The sequence below is a fragment of the Miniopterus schreibersii genome (genome assembly GCF_964146895.1).
Source record: "Miniopterus schreibersii genome assembly, chromosome: 8".
Taxonomy (NCBI): domain Eukaryota; kingdom Metazoa; phylum Chordata; class Mammalia; order Chiroptera; family Miniopteridae; genus Miniopterus; species Miniopterus schreibersii.
The window spans coordinates 27,505,326-27,521,287 of record NC_138109.1 but is presented as its reverse complement, the minus strand read 5'-3'; positions in this window follow the sequence as shown (position 1 = coordinate 27,521,287).

Here is a 15,962-nt window from a genome sequence, read left to right as displayed (position 1 = left end):
GGATTCCCTGGGGAAGGGATTTTTAATATATATATTTAAAAATTGATTTTAGAGAGAGGAAGGGAGAGAGAGAAACATCAATTGGCTGCCTCCCACAGGAACCCCAATGGGGATCTAGCGACAACCTGGGCAAGTGCCCTGACCAGTAATCGCACAGGTGACCTTTCAGTGCAGGGGCACGACTCTCAACCAACTGAGCCACCACCAGCCAGGGCAGGTAAGGACTTTATTTTATTTTAAAATATTCTTTATTGATTTCAGAGAGAGGAAGAGAGAGATAGAAACATCAAGGATGAGAGAGTCATTGATCGGCTGGCTCCTGCATGGCCCTGGACTGGGGATCAAGCCCACAACCTGGGCATGTGCCCTGACCGGGATTGAACCTTGATCGGTTGGGTCCTAGGCCGATGCTCAACTGCTGAACTACGCCCGGCCTGGCAGTAAGGACTTTTAAATTGAGACCAGAAGGTTGAATAAGAATTGATAAGGTGAGGGGCACTTTTATATGTTGGAGGAAGAGAGTGAAGTATTCCAAAGAGAGGGCACAACCTATCAAAGGCTCGTGGATAAGAGCAAGTGTACGTGATTGGCAATTGTCAGTAATTAAATCCTTCCTTAAGTTGGGGGCTTCTTGGGGAAGAGGTGTATTTTCATAGCCCTAGGGCACGACCTTCTACTGGTGCTCTGGGGGCCCTTCCTAGCTGTAGAAGGGGAATGGGAACCAGTCCTTGGTATTTGCAGTACCCCCCCCCCGCATCCCCTTATCTGTGGTGTTATGTCTTACTGTTTCCATTTATCTGCTGTCCACTGAAGTTTGAAAATATTAAATAGAAAATTCCAGAAATAAGCAATTCATAAGATTTAAATTTAATGCCTTTCTGAGTAGCATGATGAAATCTTGCACCGCTCTGCTCTGCCCCGCCCAGCACATGAATCATACCTTTGGCCGTGGATCCAGGCTGTATATACGTTAGTCACTAAGCAGCCTTCTCCGTTTTCAGATCCACTGCCTGATAACTCCACCTTCAAAAGATTGCAGGTCACTAATGATCTGCACGTTGTACAACAGGCAATTTTCAGATCTTATCTCTTTACCGCTCAGAAATGTTTTATACAGTCCACCACTCCCTCCTTCCTGAAACACTCTTGCCTTGGCTTTCATAACACCATAGTTCCTCTGGCGACGTTCTCTCTCTTTTCCCACATTTATTTATTTATTTATTTATTTATTTATTTATTTATTTAGATAAAGTATGTTTTCCAGCTTTATTTATTTTTTATATATTTTTATTGATTTTAGAGAGAGGAAGGGAGAGAGAGAGAGAGACATCAATGCTGAGAGAGTTATTGATCGGCTGCCTCCAGCACGCCCCTTGTTGGGGATCAAACCCACAACCCAGGCATGTGCCCTGACCGGGAATCGAACCTCTATCTCCTGGGTCATAGATCAGTGTTCAACTGCTGAGCCATGCTGGCTGGGCTCTTTTCCCACTTTCAAATGTTGGTGCTGCTCTGGACTTTGGTTGCCATATTTATGTCCCCCGTCCTAATATTTATTCAACTGTTTACTTGCCATCTTGACTTAGATGCCCCATAGGAACCTCAAATTCAACATGCACAACACTGTCCTCCTTCTAGTGTTCCTATCTCAACAGCTGTCCCACTGCTCTCCAGTGGTCCTAACTAGAAAACTGAGTCATTTTTTTTCTTTTTCATTGAACTTATTGGGGTGACACTGGTTAACAAAATTATACAGGTTTCAGGTGCACAATTCCACAACACAACTTTTGTGCACTGTATTGTGTTCACCACCCCAAGTCAAGTCTCCTTCCATCATCATTTATCTCCCCTATACTCCTTGCTAGTCATTTTTGAACCTCGCTATCCCTCAACCCTTACCTCCAGTCAATCACCATGTCCCTGCCCATTCCCATCTCTCTCAAACCATCACATCTTTCTTCATCCCCCTAGTCCAAGTCCCTACTGTCTCTGCACCACCTAGACACTACAGTGACCTTCTAATTGCCTCCTTGGCTTCGGGCTTACTGCTCTCTAAACCAGTTTCCACCCTGCAGCTACAGTTAGCTTTGAGGAATGCAGATCTGATTATGTTACTGTCCTGCTTAAAACCCTTCACTAAGTCCTGATTGCACTTGGGGTAAGACAGAAATGTCCCTGTGGCTGATTAGGCCCTGTCAACATTTCCAGCTTCTTTTTTTTTTTTTTTTTTTTTTTTTGGTTACCACTATCCAACTCCTCCATACAATAATTAGTTTCTTGACAGTTTTATGCTCCTTCCCACGCAGAGCTTTTGTCTTTGCTGTTCCCTCCTGTCTTGACCTGGCTAACACCTTCTTAATGGCTAGGTCTCAGCATAACTTTAACTTGCTTGAGGATGCCTTCCAAGATTCCCCCACTTCCACCCCAAGACTTATTACCAGTGCTAAATACAAGGATCGGCACATGCTGAGAGCTCAATAAATGTTTATTAAGGAACCAACTCAGGCCTCCAGAGCCAGGTGGGTAATTACCAGACTGCAGTTTTTCATATTACCTGTAGGTGTCACCCTTGGCTTCAGCTTAACCAGGCCTTGTCTGGCAAGATAGTAGGTGGGGCGGAGTGGGTGCCCTGCTTGGCCTACCCATCCAGCAAGTTGGGAAGTGTTATGGAAATCCAGCTGCTTCTCCATCTGCTCTGGGTCAGCTGCCTTGATAGGGTGGTCAATGATCCCAATTTTCCCAAGACCAAACTTTCATGTTCCCAGAATGTGAAACTCTCAATCCTAAAACTGGAACAATGTCAGGCTAATTGGGAGGGTTGGTCACCCAACCATGGGTAAAGTGGCCAAAACTTCCATGTCTGCATCAGACTAAGGTCTAGGCCCAATACATCAAGGTCTAGTTTCAATACATCAAGCCCTTCATAGCAACATCACTGATGGGCTCACCCAGTAGCCTGATGGTTGTAAGAATTTAGGGAGAGAAAGTATGTATACTTTAAATAAATATAAAGAAACCTACCTATATCTGACAACAGCTATCATTTATTGAGTACTACTGGGTGTAACACACCTTTTTATATTGTTTCTAATCCTCACAGAAACCCTAACAGTACAGATTATTCCCCTTTCAGAGATGAGAAAAATGAGACTCAGAGAGGTTAAGAGACCAGCTCAAGTCACACAGCTGTTAAGTAACATGGTGAAATTCAAATCCACGTCTGTCCAACTACAGAGTTCCTTTTATTTTCACTGAATCTGCAGCCTGACCATTTCCCTCCTGCTCCGGTCTTCATTTGGGAGTCCTGGCGAGGTAAGAGGCAAGAAGAAGGTGTGGGTAGAAGAGACTGAGGAAGAAGGCCTGTGATCAGGTTCTGGGGGCGGGGTCCAATAGCATTGACAACTTGCCTGTCCACACATGAGAGGGTTCTGCTACCCTGAACTAGGTGTGAACATAGCCTGGGGGCCTCCAGGAGGCCCCTTCTTAGGCTCTCGTTGTGACATCAGGCTGTGTCCTCATTGAGGAGCCAGGGCTGTGTTTCCCAGAGTCCAGGATGATCCCAGACAGCATTTATCTGATTGGAAATGGACATCTGAACATGGGAAAGGTCCAGGGGAAGAGCCATCAGGAGATAGCCATAAACTAGAGGGACAAGTGAGGAGCAAGGGATGGATAGGGGCTGTGACCAGGGTCATGCTAAGCACAATGCCTTGCCCAAAGTTTGGTCTCAGTGAATGGTTGCAATTAATGATATAGCCAGCTGCCTCTCTTTCACAGAGATATTATAAGGCTGAGTTTTATTTTTGCCCTGGTGGTTGTTTAGGAACTGAACGACTTTTGAACAATAACCACGAGTTGGTTGTATAGCCCTGGCCTATATTGTGCAGTGGTTAGAGCATCAGCCTGTGCACTAAAGGGTTGCAGGGTCAATTCCCAGTCAAGGGCATGTACCTGGGTTGCAGGTGATTGAAGGAGGCAACCAATCTATGTGTCTCTCTCATATCGGTGCTTTTCTCTCTCTCCCTCCCTCCTTCTCTTCTACTCTCTCTAAAAATCAATGGAAGAAATATCCTCTGGTGAGGATTAACACAATTAAATTTTAAAAATTTGGTTGTATAGAAGTATGAACAGAAGACTGACTTTGGGTGTGTAGAGGTATCGACAGAGGCCTGATGGGCTGGGCAGCGGTCGGAAGCCCTGGTGAGCACTCACTGGTCTGACAATGTGATGTTTGCTACACAAAAGGTACAATAACACAGACTCTGGGATCCTTTACATTAAAAAACAAAATGCAGATATCCCTCAAGAATTTCAAGTTCTCACCCAACCGGTGTGGCTCAGCGGTTGAGCATGGATCTATGTATGATCCAGGCGATCTCAGTTAGATTCCCAGTCAGGGCACATGCCCGGGTTGTGGGCATGATCCCCACCAGGGGGCGTGCAGGAGGCAGCTGATCAATGATATTCATGTTTCTATCTCTTCCTCTCCTTTCCTGTCTCTGAAATCAATAAAAATATATTTAAAAAAAGAAAGAAAAGAATTTCAAGTTCTCTGACAGGAAGGTGCTTTGGACCACGTAGTTTTATTTTATTTCCTTGGTGATATCCAAAGACTTTAAGGTACAAGATCTGTCCTGGGCCATCTTAGCTCTAGACCTATCCAGCCCCTAAACCTAGTGAGTCCTGGTGCCCTGTGACCAGGTTCTGCCCTATGGCTCCACTCTGCCAGCCAAGTCATCAGGCAGGTAGGACTTGAGTGGGTCCTCACTGGAGCTGGGCCATGTTTCTGCTCTACCCTAGCTGGCCTTCCATCTTGGGAACTGGGCTTTGTACAATCTAGGGCAAGTTGGGGGGCTTGGCATAAAGCCGGGCTGGAGAGGACAGAAACCACTGATTGAGCTGCCTTATATATAGGACTCTCCTGTCCTTCATTCTGAAAATACCTAGTGTGTTCCAATTGTGACTAAAGGGAGGAGGAATTTGTGAAACAGTCATCAACAATGTACTATCACAACCGATGTGGGACCTCTTGCCAGGAGCTCATGGAAGACAGTGAGCTGATGCAGTGAAAAACACATGACTTTAAAGTCAGACAGAATTGGGTTCTGCTACTTCCTTGCTGGGTGACCTTGGGAAAGTTACTTAGCCTCTCTGAGTCTTGATTTCCTCAACTAATAAATAAGGATAATAATAATAATGTTTATGTCACAGGTTTGTTTTGAGGTCAAAATTTGCTGATCAACATGCATAAAGCCCTAAACTGGTATATAAAAATAGGATATTTATTGAGTGTTTATTATGTGGCAGGCCATGTTTAAATGCCTTATAAGCATAGTATGAACTCATATCATCTTTGAATTGTGTACTTTTATTGTCTGTGCTTTAGATGCAAAACTGAGACAGGAGGAGTTTGAGTAACTTGAGTAACTTGCTCAAAGTCACAGATCTGGTAAATAGCAGAGCCAGGATTTGGACTCAGGCAGGCAGGCTCCAGCTCACACGTACTTAACTACTGAGCCATGATGCCATATGGAGTAAGGCTGAATAGAGAATAGCTATTATGATCATAGTAATTTAGTATTAAGTGCTTTTTATATCCATGGTGCTAAGTGTTAATTATTAGCATATTTGAATGCAACGTTTATCCTTTTTGTTCCTATTTTTTCCACAGCCATGGCAACAAAGGGCCTTGTACTCACTACAGCAGAGTGTCCTGCCTTTGTCTGATCCAGCCCAGTGCATCAGTCTCTGTAAACAACAAAAGATGTGGCCACCCAGCTGCCTGTCCCTGTCCCTGCCCCCACAGGAGCACCAAGGGAGGCTGAGCGGCTCTGACTTGAACGAGGAGAGTAGCAGACAGGTACAGATCTGCAGGCGGGGAGCACAAAAGAGAGGTCACAATAAACCTGGTTAATTTCTTTGAGTGGCAACAATGCAAGTGGACAGGGGTGAGAGGAGGGACAGTAATTCATTTTGATTCCAAAGTACAGGAGTGTAGCTAAAACCAACAGATTTTATAGAGATGCTGCTGGGGTCTGGAGGGGTATTGGTTACGGTGACCTAGCGGAGAGGAAACTCAGAGCAGGGACAGACTCCAGCCTGCGCAAACCACCTAACCAAGGCACAAGTCTGACCAGAACACTGGCCTGTTGATTCCCTTCCCGTGGCTTCCCACCACGTAGATATGATAACAATATGGACGATAATAAAACAATAATAGCTTCATTTATTTGATACTTACTATGTACATGGTACTTTACAGAGAGGAAACTGAGGCAGAGAACTATAAAGTTTAAAACTACATTTTCCAGACTCCTTTGTTGCTAGGGTTCCACATGAAACTTAGAGGTTCCTTCGAAAAAATGCATTCACCTGTGACCTGAAAATGAAGTGAGTTAAGAGAATAAAGAGAGGGAGAGTTTGAGGCATCTATCTTGCAGGCCTTGGTGATGATTTAGAGGGAAGCAGTTTGGTCTGGACCTGGAAGCAGAGGTAATGCCTCCCTAGTTTGGCAGGTATCTTCCTGATGTGGAAGAGATGGCATGATCCCAGAGCTAGTGGCTACTAGCAGTTACCCCTGATGCAGCAGGTAGTCCCCTGTTCTGGGCAGGAGCAGTAGCCTCCTTCACAGCCCAGCTCTGCAGTGTGGATTGGAGAGTTGTTCCTAGAAGATCAGCCTAAATTCTCTTTCTTCAGCCCATCTAACAATATTGTAAGCCATCTAATACCTTGCAATAAATCCCTTTCTGTCCAAAGGAGTAGGTTTGGGTTTTTTTTGCCACTGACCCTAACCAAAGCAAGGGGCTAGAAATTACTATACAAGTGACAAAATGATTTATGACCATGTAGATCATTAGAATACAGATGTACTTTAATATTTGTGAAATATGACATACTCTATTGTCTGCAAGGTCCATTTCAAACAAAAATATGTGCTCCTGCAACAATCTGTATATTGATTTTTTTTTTTTTAATATATCTTTATTGATTTCAGAGAGAGGAAAGGAGAGGGAGAAAGAGATAGAAACATCAATGATGAGAGAGTCATTGATCGGCTGCCAGCCCTCAACCCGGGCATGTGCCCTGACCAGGAATCAAACCCCGATCGCCTGGATCCTAGGTCCATGCTCAACCACTGAGCCACGCCCGGCTGGGTGGTATATTGATTTAAAAAAAAAAAAAAATCTACCAAATTTGAATTCTATTGAAGTACTCTTCTGTTATTTGCTGATGCTATTAGGACTGTGGTTTGCATGCAACAGAATTCTACGAGATTTAATCAAAAGAAAAATGAATTTATATAAAAATGCAGATCCTTTCATAGAAACCAAGGGTAAGGATGCATCTGGACCTCAGGAATGGCCTGGAGCCAAGGATGGTAGTGCTTGCTATACAGAACCCAGGAAGCCCTCCCACTGCTTCTCACCATTGTTTCTCTCTGAATACTTGCTTCATTCTTTCTCACTAATTTTCTCTGCATCCCAATTGACAGAGTGAATAAAAAGAGGGGGCATCATCTCCACTTATATATCTTCAGTTTAAGAGGAGACAGACAGACTGAATCAGGAATTTCCTAGACTCAATTCTAGAATCTTAAGGAGAGAGCATGAGTAGCCCATTTCAGTCAAAGTTGTACAGCTCAAAGGATGCCATTCCCTTTGTTTTTCATGCAAAGGGTATCCCTGAGTACAACCCGCTGTAACGTCATCAGAATGTGAATGATGCCCTTTGGAGTTGTACCACCGTCCTGAACCAATCAGCTGGAGTCTGGAGTCAGAGTCTCATGTGGGAAACTGGCTGTGGGTGCTCTGCTTTTGGAACCATTGTGGGTAGTGGGAGGTGGACCTGTAGGAAGGGGAAGTCATCATATCTGAAAGAATTTTTGGAAGCTCAGGACACAAGCTCATTGATGTCCATTACAAAAATTATATACTGATTTAAAATATATTATCCCAGGTGTAGGCAGACTACGCCTACAGGCCCAATCTAGCCTGTCCCCAGTTTTGGTAAATACAGTTTTATCGGCACACAGCCACACCCGTTTGCTTGTGTTGTCTGTGACCGCTCTTGTTCTATACCGGCAGAGCTGAGCAGTTGTAGCAGAGATCACAGAGTTCATAAAGCCTACAATATTTACTCTCTGGCCCTTTAAAAAAAAAAGTTTGTTGGCCCCTGTATTACACCCCTGATACTCAGAATGAGGTCCACAGTTAGCAGTTAGCATCACCTGGGAGCTTGTCAGGCCTCCGCTTACAACTACTGAATCAGAACCTGCTTTTTTTGTTCCCATGGAGGCATTTTATTTGCATGTATGCATTACATCTCTTGAAAAAGAATCACAAGATTTCCCTCTCCTTTGTGTTTTTGTCTTGCTTCTTTGCGGTCCATGATGCTAGCTGAAGTAGTCAGTATAATGAAACCAAACTGATGGGACAGGAGCAGATTATTCTGCCATTTTTCTAGATCTTCAAGTTACACATGAAATCCAGGGCTGATCACCCCACACCATGAGGTTCACAACAACTTCCCAGCTCTGTGATCATCAGTAATTTCCAGCTCTCCAATGTAGCCATGCTTCACTGCCACATGACTTAGAAGCATGGCGTAATAAGAACCTAGTGTTGCCCTGGTCGTTTCCTTGCGGACATTTTATTTCTTATCTTACTGGACTTCTTGGTGCTGTATCCTGCTGACCTCTCCTAAACATTACACTCTTCCCCAATAGATTGTGAGCTCATGAGGGTAGAAACTGCATGTGACTCACCTTTGTAGCTCCCTCCACTTGGCATAGTGGCTGCCAGTCAGACTGAAGTTGCTGAGAAAATGTTTGTGACCCAACTGTATTTCCATTGTGCTCCCATGGCACTTAGAGCAGTCATTACCTCTCACCGTGATTATTAGTGGAGATGCCTGCCATGCCACTGGGGAGGTGAGCTCCAGGAAGACAGGCTGAGCCTGATTCATCCTAAAGGCCCAGCGTTTGGAATACAAGATACACTTAATAAGTACTTGTTGGATGAATGTTCAGAGCAGGAACATTTACAGCTGAATTGCTTTTGTCATGACTCTTCAAACTGTCAGCCAAAACATTCTAGGGGAAATTTGGTCTTTGTCAGAATGGTTTTACCCAATCTACTTAAGTACAGAAAGAATACATGGCTGATAACGGTGTAAAATGACTATATAGGTAATGTGAGCATCACTGGATGAAAAATTTAAAGCTAAATTATTTCTCATAAATATTACAAAATAGGCATTAATTTCCTTTAGCCAGCTACGATGATAACAATTAGACAGTATTAATCCTGTGCCTAAAGCATTGCTGCTCAGAAAAAGTAAGACTGGTAACTGAAAAGTTGCAAAATCCAGCAACTGGAATCAGGAGTGCTCCAAGAACCGGGTCTAAACGAGATTGAGGGTCCAGCACCAAGAAAAGGAGAGGCAGGGCATGAATGGGAAGAGAGAAGGGTAGGCATGATGTAAGACTAAGCAGAAGAAAGTCTGGCAATTAGGAGAGAAAGGAAGTAGTTTGGCATTGGAAAGTGCCTGGCAAGGAAGATGAGAACCTGGCAAGGGAAGGACAGGTGACGAGTCAGTTACAACAGATCTTGCTTGCCGTTGTCTGGGCTTTGAAAAGAAGTTGATGAGGTTTGAATTTAATAAACATTAAAATTCTAAGAACACTTAAGAACTGCCAAGGGAGGCTGTGCAGCGATCATCATATGAGTAGATTTCTAAGGCTAGACTAGACATCCATCTATTATGGATGGTTTGAGACTAACACATCCATCCTTCTACCACAGAGAGAATTTAATCACCCTCAGGCCTTCCTTCCAAACTTTAAAAAGGCTGAGGTGGGTGGGAAGAGAGGTTAAATGGTGCCGACTTTCATTCTGCTATTTCATCACAGATTCCCCGCTGTTAATTCAGATACAATTGACAAGCATTTTCTCTAAACAAAAGAAGAGATTTTACTATCTTTTTATGTACTTTGCTGTCCAGTCTTTACCCACCTTTATATACAGTTATTGCCTTACATTTACATACTCCTAAACACAGTAAAATTCTACTTAATAAGTTGATTTGGAATTTGCAATAGCTTGAACAGTGGGTGCTCTCCACTTCATGTTGGGGAACATATCTTTACATGCCCCAGACCACTCTACCTCTGGAAAATTAATCAATGTAACAGTCTCCTTAATTTTTATGATGTTTATTTCCCTCCCTCTGACATGACTGCGACCTACAAAAGCATCTAAGGTATTTGCTAAGTAACTTCTTGTTCATAATGTCATGTTAGGTACAGTCATCAAGATGTCATCAAGAGTGAAGCAACTATCTATGGAAGCTGGTTAGGTGATACGGAAAGGTGATATGATCAAAGTCTGTACAGTCTGGATTATAATAGAGTTAAAGAGTTGACACAGACTTGAGGCAAGATGTGAAGGTGTCACTGCAAATAAAAGTGCACTGCTCCGGTTGTCTTTACAAGCATACACACACACGCATGTACCCACCCTCCACACACACATGCACACCAGAGTTAGAGAGAGAGAGAAAGAATGGGAGAGAGAGAGAGATGCCTGCCTTATCTTGACAGGTAAGTGCTCCACTTGGTCTCTGCCATTTTTATCACACATTGAACTCAGGGAGCCCCTTTCAATGGCGGCATTACCTACTGTCATTTCTGACTTGAAGAGAATGGCCAATACAGAGCTTTCAACGATGCCAGTGCTCCCTCACCAAGCACTTCCCAAAGTCTGGGTGAAAGGAATGCCTTACATTTCTAGGGGACTGCTGTAAGTGATCATTCTGCCATCTTCAAACCTATCCTTTGCCCTTTCAAACCACTTAATCTGGCTTCCATTCCTATCATTCCAATTCTTTTATTCATATTACAAATAACCTCATATTGTTATATCCAAGGGACACTTCCACCTTTAGCCGCGTTTCACAATTTCTGTTCTCGGCTTCCCTGTTGCCATTCTGTTTTGTAGTTCCTTGTATTCTCTGATGGCTTCTTCTCTGTCTCAGGGCTGGCTTTTCCTCCACTATCCACCCTCTCGTGTTAGGGTAACTTAAGACCATTTCCTCAGTTCGTGTCTTTTCTTGCCACAATCACCTTTCTCCTTAGGACATCTCATACATCTCAGGCCTTTACTTGGATTGTTCTCTCTTCCTAGAACACTCTTCATCCCCTTGTAAGCTGGCTGATTTCTATTGGTCTTCAGATGTCAGCCTAAATGTCACTTCCTCAGAGAAGACTTCCTTGATGCCTTAAGCTAGGTTAAGAAAACTTTCAAGCACTCTGTACCTTCCCTTTACAATAATCACATTTCTAATTATTTATTCAATGTCTCATTCCCACTAAATTGTCTTCTCAGTCTTTCTGGTCTATGGTAGTTTCTTTGTCTTTCCTTGTTCCTGATGACCTTGAAATTCTTGAAAAGTACTGACTAAATATTCTGTAGAATGTCCCTCAGTCTGGGTTTGTCTGATGTTTTTCTCATAATTAGACTGGGCTTATGAGCTTTTGGAAAGAATATCAGAAGTGAAGTACCCTTCTCAGGGTAAATGTGACATCACTGATGATGTAACGTTCATCACTTGGTTAAGGTCATGTTTGCCAGATTTCTCCACTGTAAGTTACTTGTTTTCCCTTGCTCTATTTTTACATAAAGAATTAGTATTGCCCACCGTTGGAGGAGAGCGGGCAGAAATTAAACTACATGTCTTTAATGTGGGATGTATATCTACATACATTATTAGGAATTCTTCTGAAAGATTTACTACAATTTTAATTATAGTTTTTAACACATTTAAAGTTTCTGTGAAGGGCTAATCTTCACTCATTTTTTATTTTATATTCTTCCAGAAGATATTAGAATGATCTTTAAATCACGTTACAATTAAACTTAATTTGATGATTGATTAGAATTTCACTTAACAGCACCTGGCTGGTGTTGCTCAGTGGTTTGAGCATTGCCCTTGAACCAGGAGGTCACGATTTGGCGATTCCTGGTCAGGGCACATGGCTGGGTTGCGGGCTCGGTCCCCATTAGGGGGAGTACAAGAGGCAGCCAATTGACAATTCTGTCATCATTGATGTTTCTATCTCTCTCTCTCCCTCTCCCTCTCCCTTCCTCTCTCTGAGATCAATAAAAACCATCTTTTTAAAAAGTACATTAATTGGGGAAGAACTGACATCCAGGTGTATGGTACCTGGCTGCATTTAGCCAAATCTTCCTTTTATCTCTAGGAATTCTTATGTACTGATCATTAAATTCTGGAAGCACATGAACAGATATGCAAGGATCTTTTTTGTAGTCAGACACTGCAGTCCTGTGGCCTGACACTCAGTCTGAAGGTGACACTCAGTCTGTCCGGGCTGCCCCAAGGAAGAAACTTATCAGAGATAAGCTTGAGGTTGTTAACTGAGTTTTGCTACATCAAAGTAAAATATATAGAAAACAAGATTATGAAACCCAGAATGAGGTTTTGGGAAAAGGCTGACAAAAATCATGCATTCCTTGAGGTCAGGTACCAGGTTTGATTCATCTTTGTATCTCCACTACTAGCACACACTGGCACATAGGAGCACTTACTGAATAAACGAATAAATCAGTGAGTAAATATTCATAAAGTCTTGGCCTTAAACACTTTACTACACCAAAGATGTGTTTTGATCATTGTTATGATTCACCAGCATCTATGGATGATTTATTTTACATGCTGATATTATTTGAATGACTTGTCACTAGATTTTTCCATTAGTGTCAACAACACTTTTAAAAATATATATATTTATTGATTTCAGAGAGAGGAAGGGAAAGGGAGAGAGAGGGATAGAAACATCAGTGATGAGAGAGTCTTTGATCGGCTGCCTCCTGCACGCCCCCTGCTGGGGATCAAGCCCCAGACCCGGGCATGTTCCCTGACGGGGAATCGAACCACAATCTCCTGGATCACAGGTCGATGCTCAACCGCTGAGCCACCCTGGCTAGGCAGTGTCAACATTTCACATTCAAGTTTAGATGATGACAGAATCGCTAAAAGTTATATAAATTTAACAGCATATAAAATATGCTTACTATCAGTCAAACCCAATGAAATATAATTCTACAAAATACTATGTTTAAAAAGCAGAATATAAAATAACATCCAGGCCATGATTATAGTGATAAAACAAGTAAAGTTTGCATATAGTAACAGGTATATACTGTTAATGCTGCTCAGCATGTATTCTTTTTTCTAAGAGAGATATTTTATTTTGGAGGAAACCACTTCTCACCAGTGCTCAGCCATGTGTGTGGGTCCTGATAATTCAGGTCATTCTGAACTTTATCTCCGTGGCCATGGCGGTTGGTTCAGGGATGGGTAGGTAGCCCTAAGCATTTTGCTAGGGCTTGATGAGGTGTGAGGATATGGGATCTAGAACTTCTGCAGCTGTTTTACTACCACACTGGGAGGGCCCGGAACTCCCTAAGGTTACCATGTGGACCTGAAGATAAAGCAACACAGTAAGGAAGAATAAAGTAGATGAAAAAGACTTGGTACTTACTTGGTGATTTAGTTTGGGTTATTGGGTCAAGCCTCATAAAAAGCTAGGCTTTTCGGTAATTGCTTAGTGTTTAGTTATTTGTAAGTGAAATAAGTAAGAGATACACAGGTAAGAACTTGAAGGGAAAGGGGGAAAATGAAAAGAGTTTTGATTTGTTATATTGGTGAGACTGAGAGTCATTTTTTTCTTTCTTTAATTTCAACTAATGTTTATATGACTCACAGCTGACAAGGGTTTCTGGATGTTGAAAAATATCTCAAAAGACTAAATGCCTCAAGAGGCATAATATTGTAAATGTGGTATAATTACAACATAGCATTCACTGTAAATATTATGACAATTCTTTTTTAAAAAATATGTTTTTATTGATTTCAGAGAGAGGAAGGAAGAGGGAGAGAGAAATAGAAACATCAACGATGAGAGAGTCATTGATCAGCTGCTTCCTGCACACTGCCTACTGGGGATCGAGCCCACAACCTGGGCATGTGCCCTGACCGGGAATCGAACCTTGATCTCCTGGATCATAGGTCGATGCTCAACCACTGAACCACACCAGCTGGGCAACAGTTCTCTTAATTTTCTTCTGTTTTAAGCATGAACAGGTAGGAAGCTCAGTGGTAGACCACATGCTCTCAGAATGGAAGCAAGTCCATTTCACAAGTGCATATGAATATATAGTTTACCAGTGATCTGGTGTGTGGCACTTTTCAAATCGTAATAGAAAAAACGATATAAGAATTAAATCTTGGTTGATCAATTTTACCTAGTATCATCAGTACACTGGAAGAACAGAATGAGGCTGCACAACAACCAGTTCATAAGTAATCATGCTTCTTCATTTTTCTCCCAGATCCCTGCATCACTGCCACCTCTGCTGAACACCAACCCCAGCTCTCAGGAGTCAAGGGCTGAGCCTCACTCTCTGGCGTCCTTCTTTTAATATATTTTTTAAAGAGAGAGGAAGGGAGAGGGATAGAGATAGAAACATCGATGAGAGAGAAACATTGATCAGATGCCTCCTGCATGCCCCCTACTGGGGAGTGAGCCTGCGACCGGAGCATGTGTGCTGACCGGGAATCAAATCGGCAAACTCTTGGTCCATGAGTGGACATTCAACCACTGAGCCACACCGGCTGGGCTCTGGCATCCTTTATAAAGTAGGATGCAGGATAGCCCCTTACCTCCATCAGTTGTCAGAGAGCTGAATTTCAAAGATCCTTTTGGTTTCTGACTACATAGGAGAAGAGGGAGAATACAAGACAGAGCCTCTTTAAGTAGAAATGTTTAAAGCGAAGGAGACTAGGAAATGACAAAAATACTTGAAGTCTTCCCAAAGACTAAACAGTTTATAAAGGCACCATAAACATCTTTGAAATGTTATTGGATTTTTGTTAACACTGTCCCCAAAATACAGTATAAGTAAATTCAGCTAACAGAAGTAACCTTAGGAGTGAAGAAAAGACAAGACCTTGTGCTTTCAATCACTCACTTTGTGTGTGAACATTAATCAACGTGCCTTTTGGAGAGCTGAGGAGCAGAGGCGCTCTACCCCCTCTAAGGGCTATGTGTCCATCTCATTTATGGCCATCATACTAAGCATTTTGAGGTTACATTTTTTAGTTCAAACCAATAGATTTGATTCCAGCACCAAAGCCTTTATCACTCCTCAGTGAATCGATATTTCTATTAATATTTATGTTTAAAACTGTTAAATACTTAGGCTCTGTATAAAAACCACACAGCAAAAATATGCACTCTATTTGAACTAAAACCTGACTAAAACAGTGAATAGTTTTAGTCATGGAATTTGGAGGAATCTGAAAATGTGGTTTCTTCTGGTCGTTTATGAAATTTTATGGGTTTTTGTTTTGCTTTTTTGTTTTATTAACTTACAAAGAGAGAGGAAGGGAGAGGGGGAGAGAGAGAGAAACATTGATGTGACAGCAAAACATCAGTCAGCTGCCTCCTGCATGCCCCCTACAGGGAATCAAGCCCACAACCCGGCATGTGCCCCAACCAGGAATTCAACCAACAGCCTTTCAGTGCACAGGACAATGCCCAACCAACTGAGCCACACAGGCCAGGGCTGAAGTTTTATGTTTTTAACAACATAATTATATCTCTTAGGTCATGCCTCCTTCTATTCCTTCAGCATCCAGATTTCCCCTCTCAAAATAGCATATAACAGCACTTTAGATTTTATTTAGGTATTTGGCAGGAGTTTTTTGAGTGCTCATTTTGTCCAGTCCTGACTTTTAAGTATTCACAGTCTGCTGAGGAATATGGGATAAGTAGACTATGTCCATACAAAGTGACAGAAATAAGGACATTATGCTGTCTTAGCCCAGGAGAGGGAAGTTTTCCCAGGCCACAGACAGGATAGAATAAATGGGAATTACTC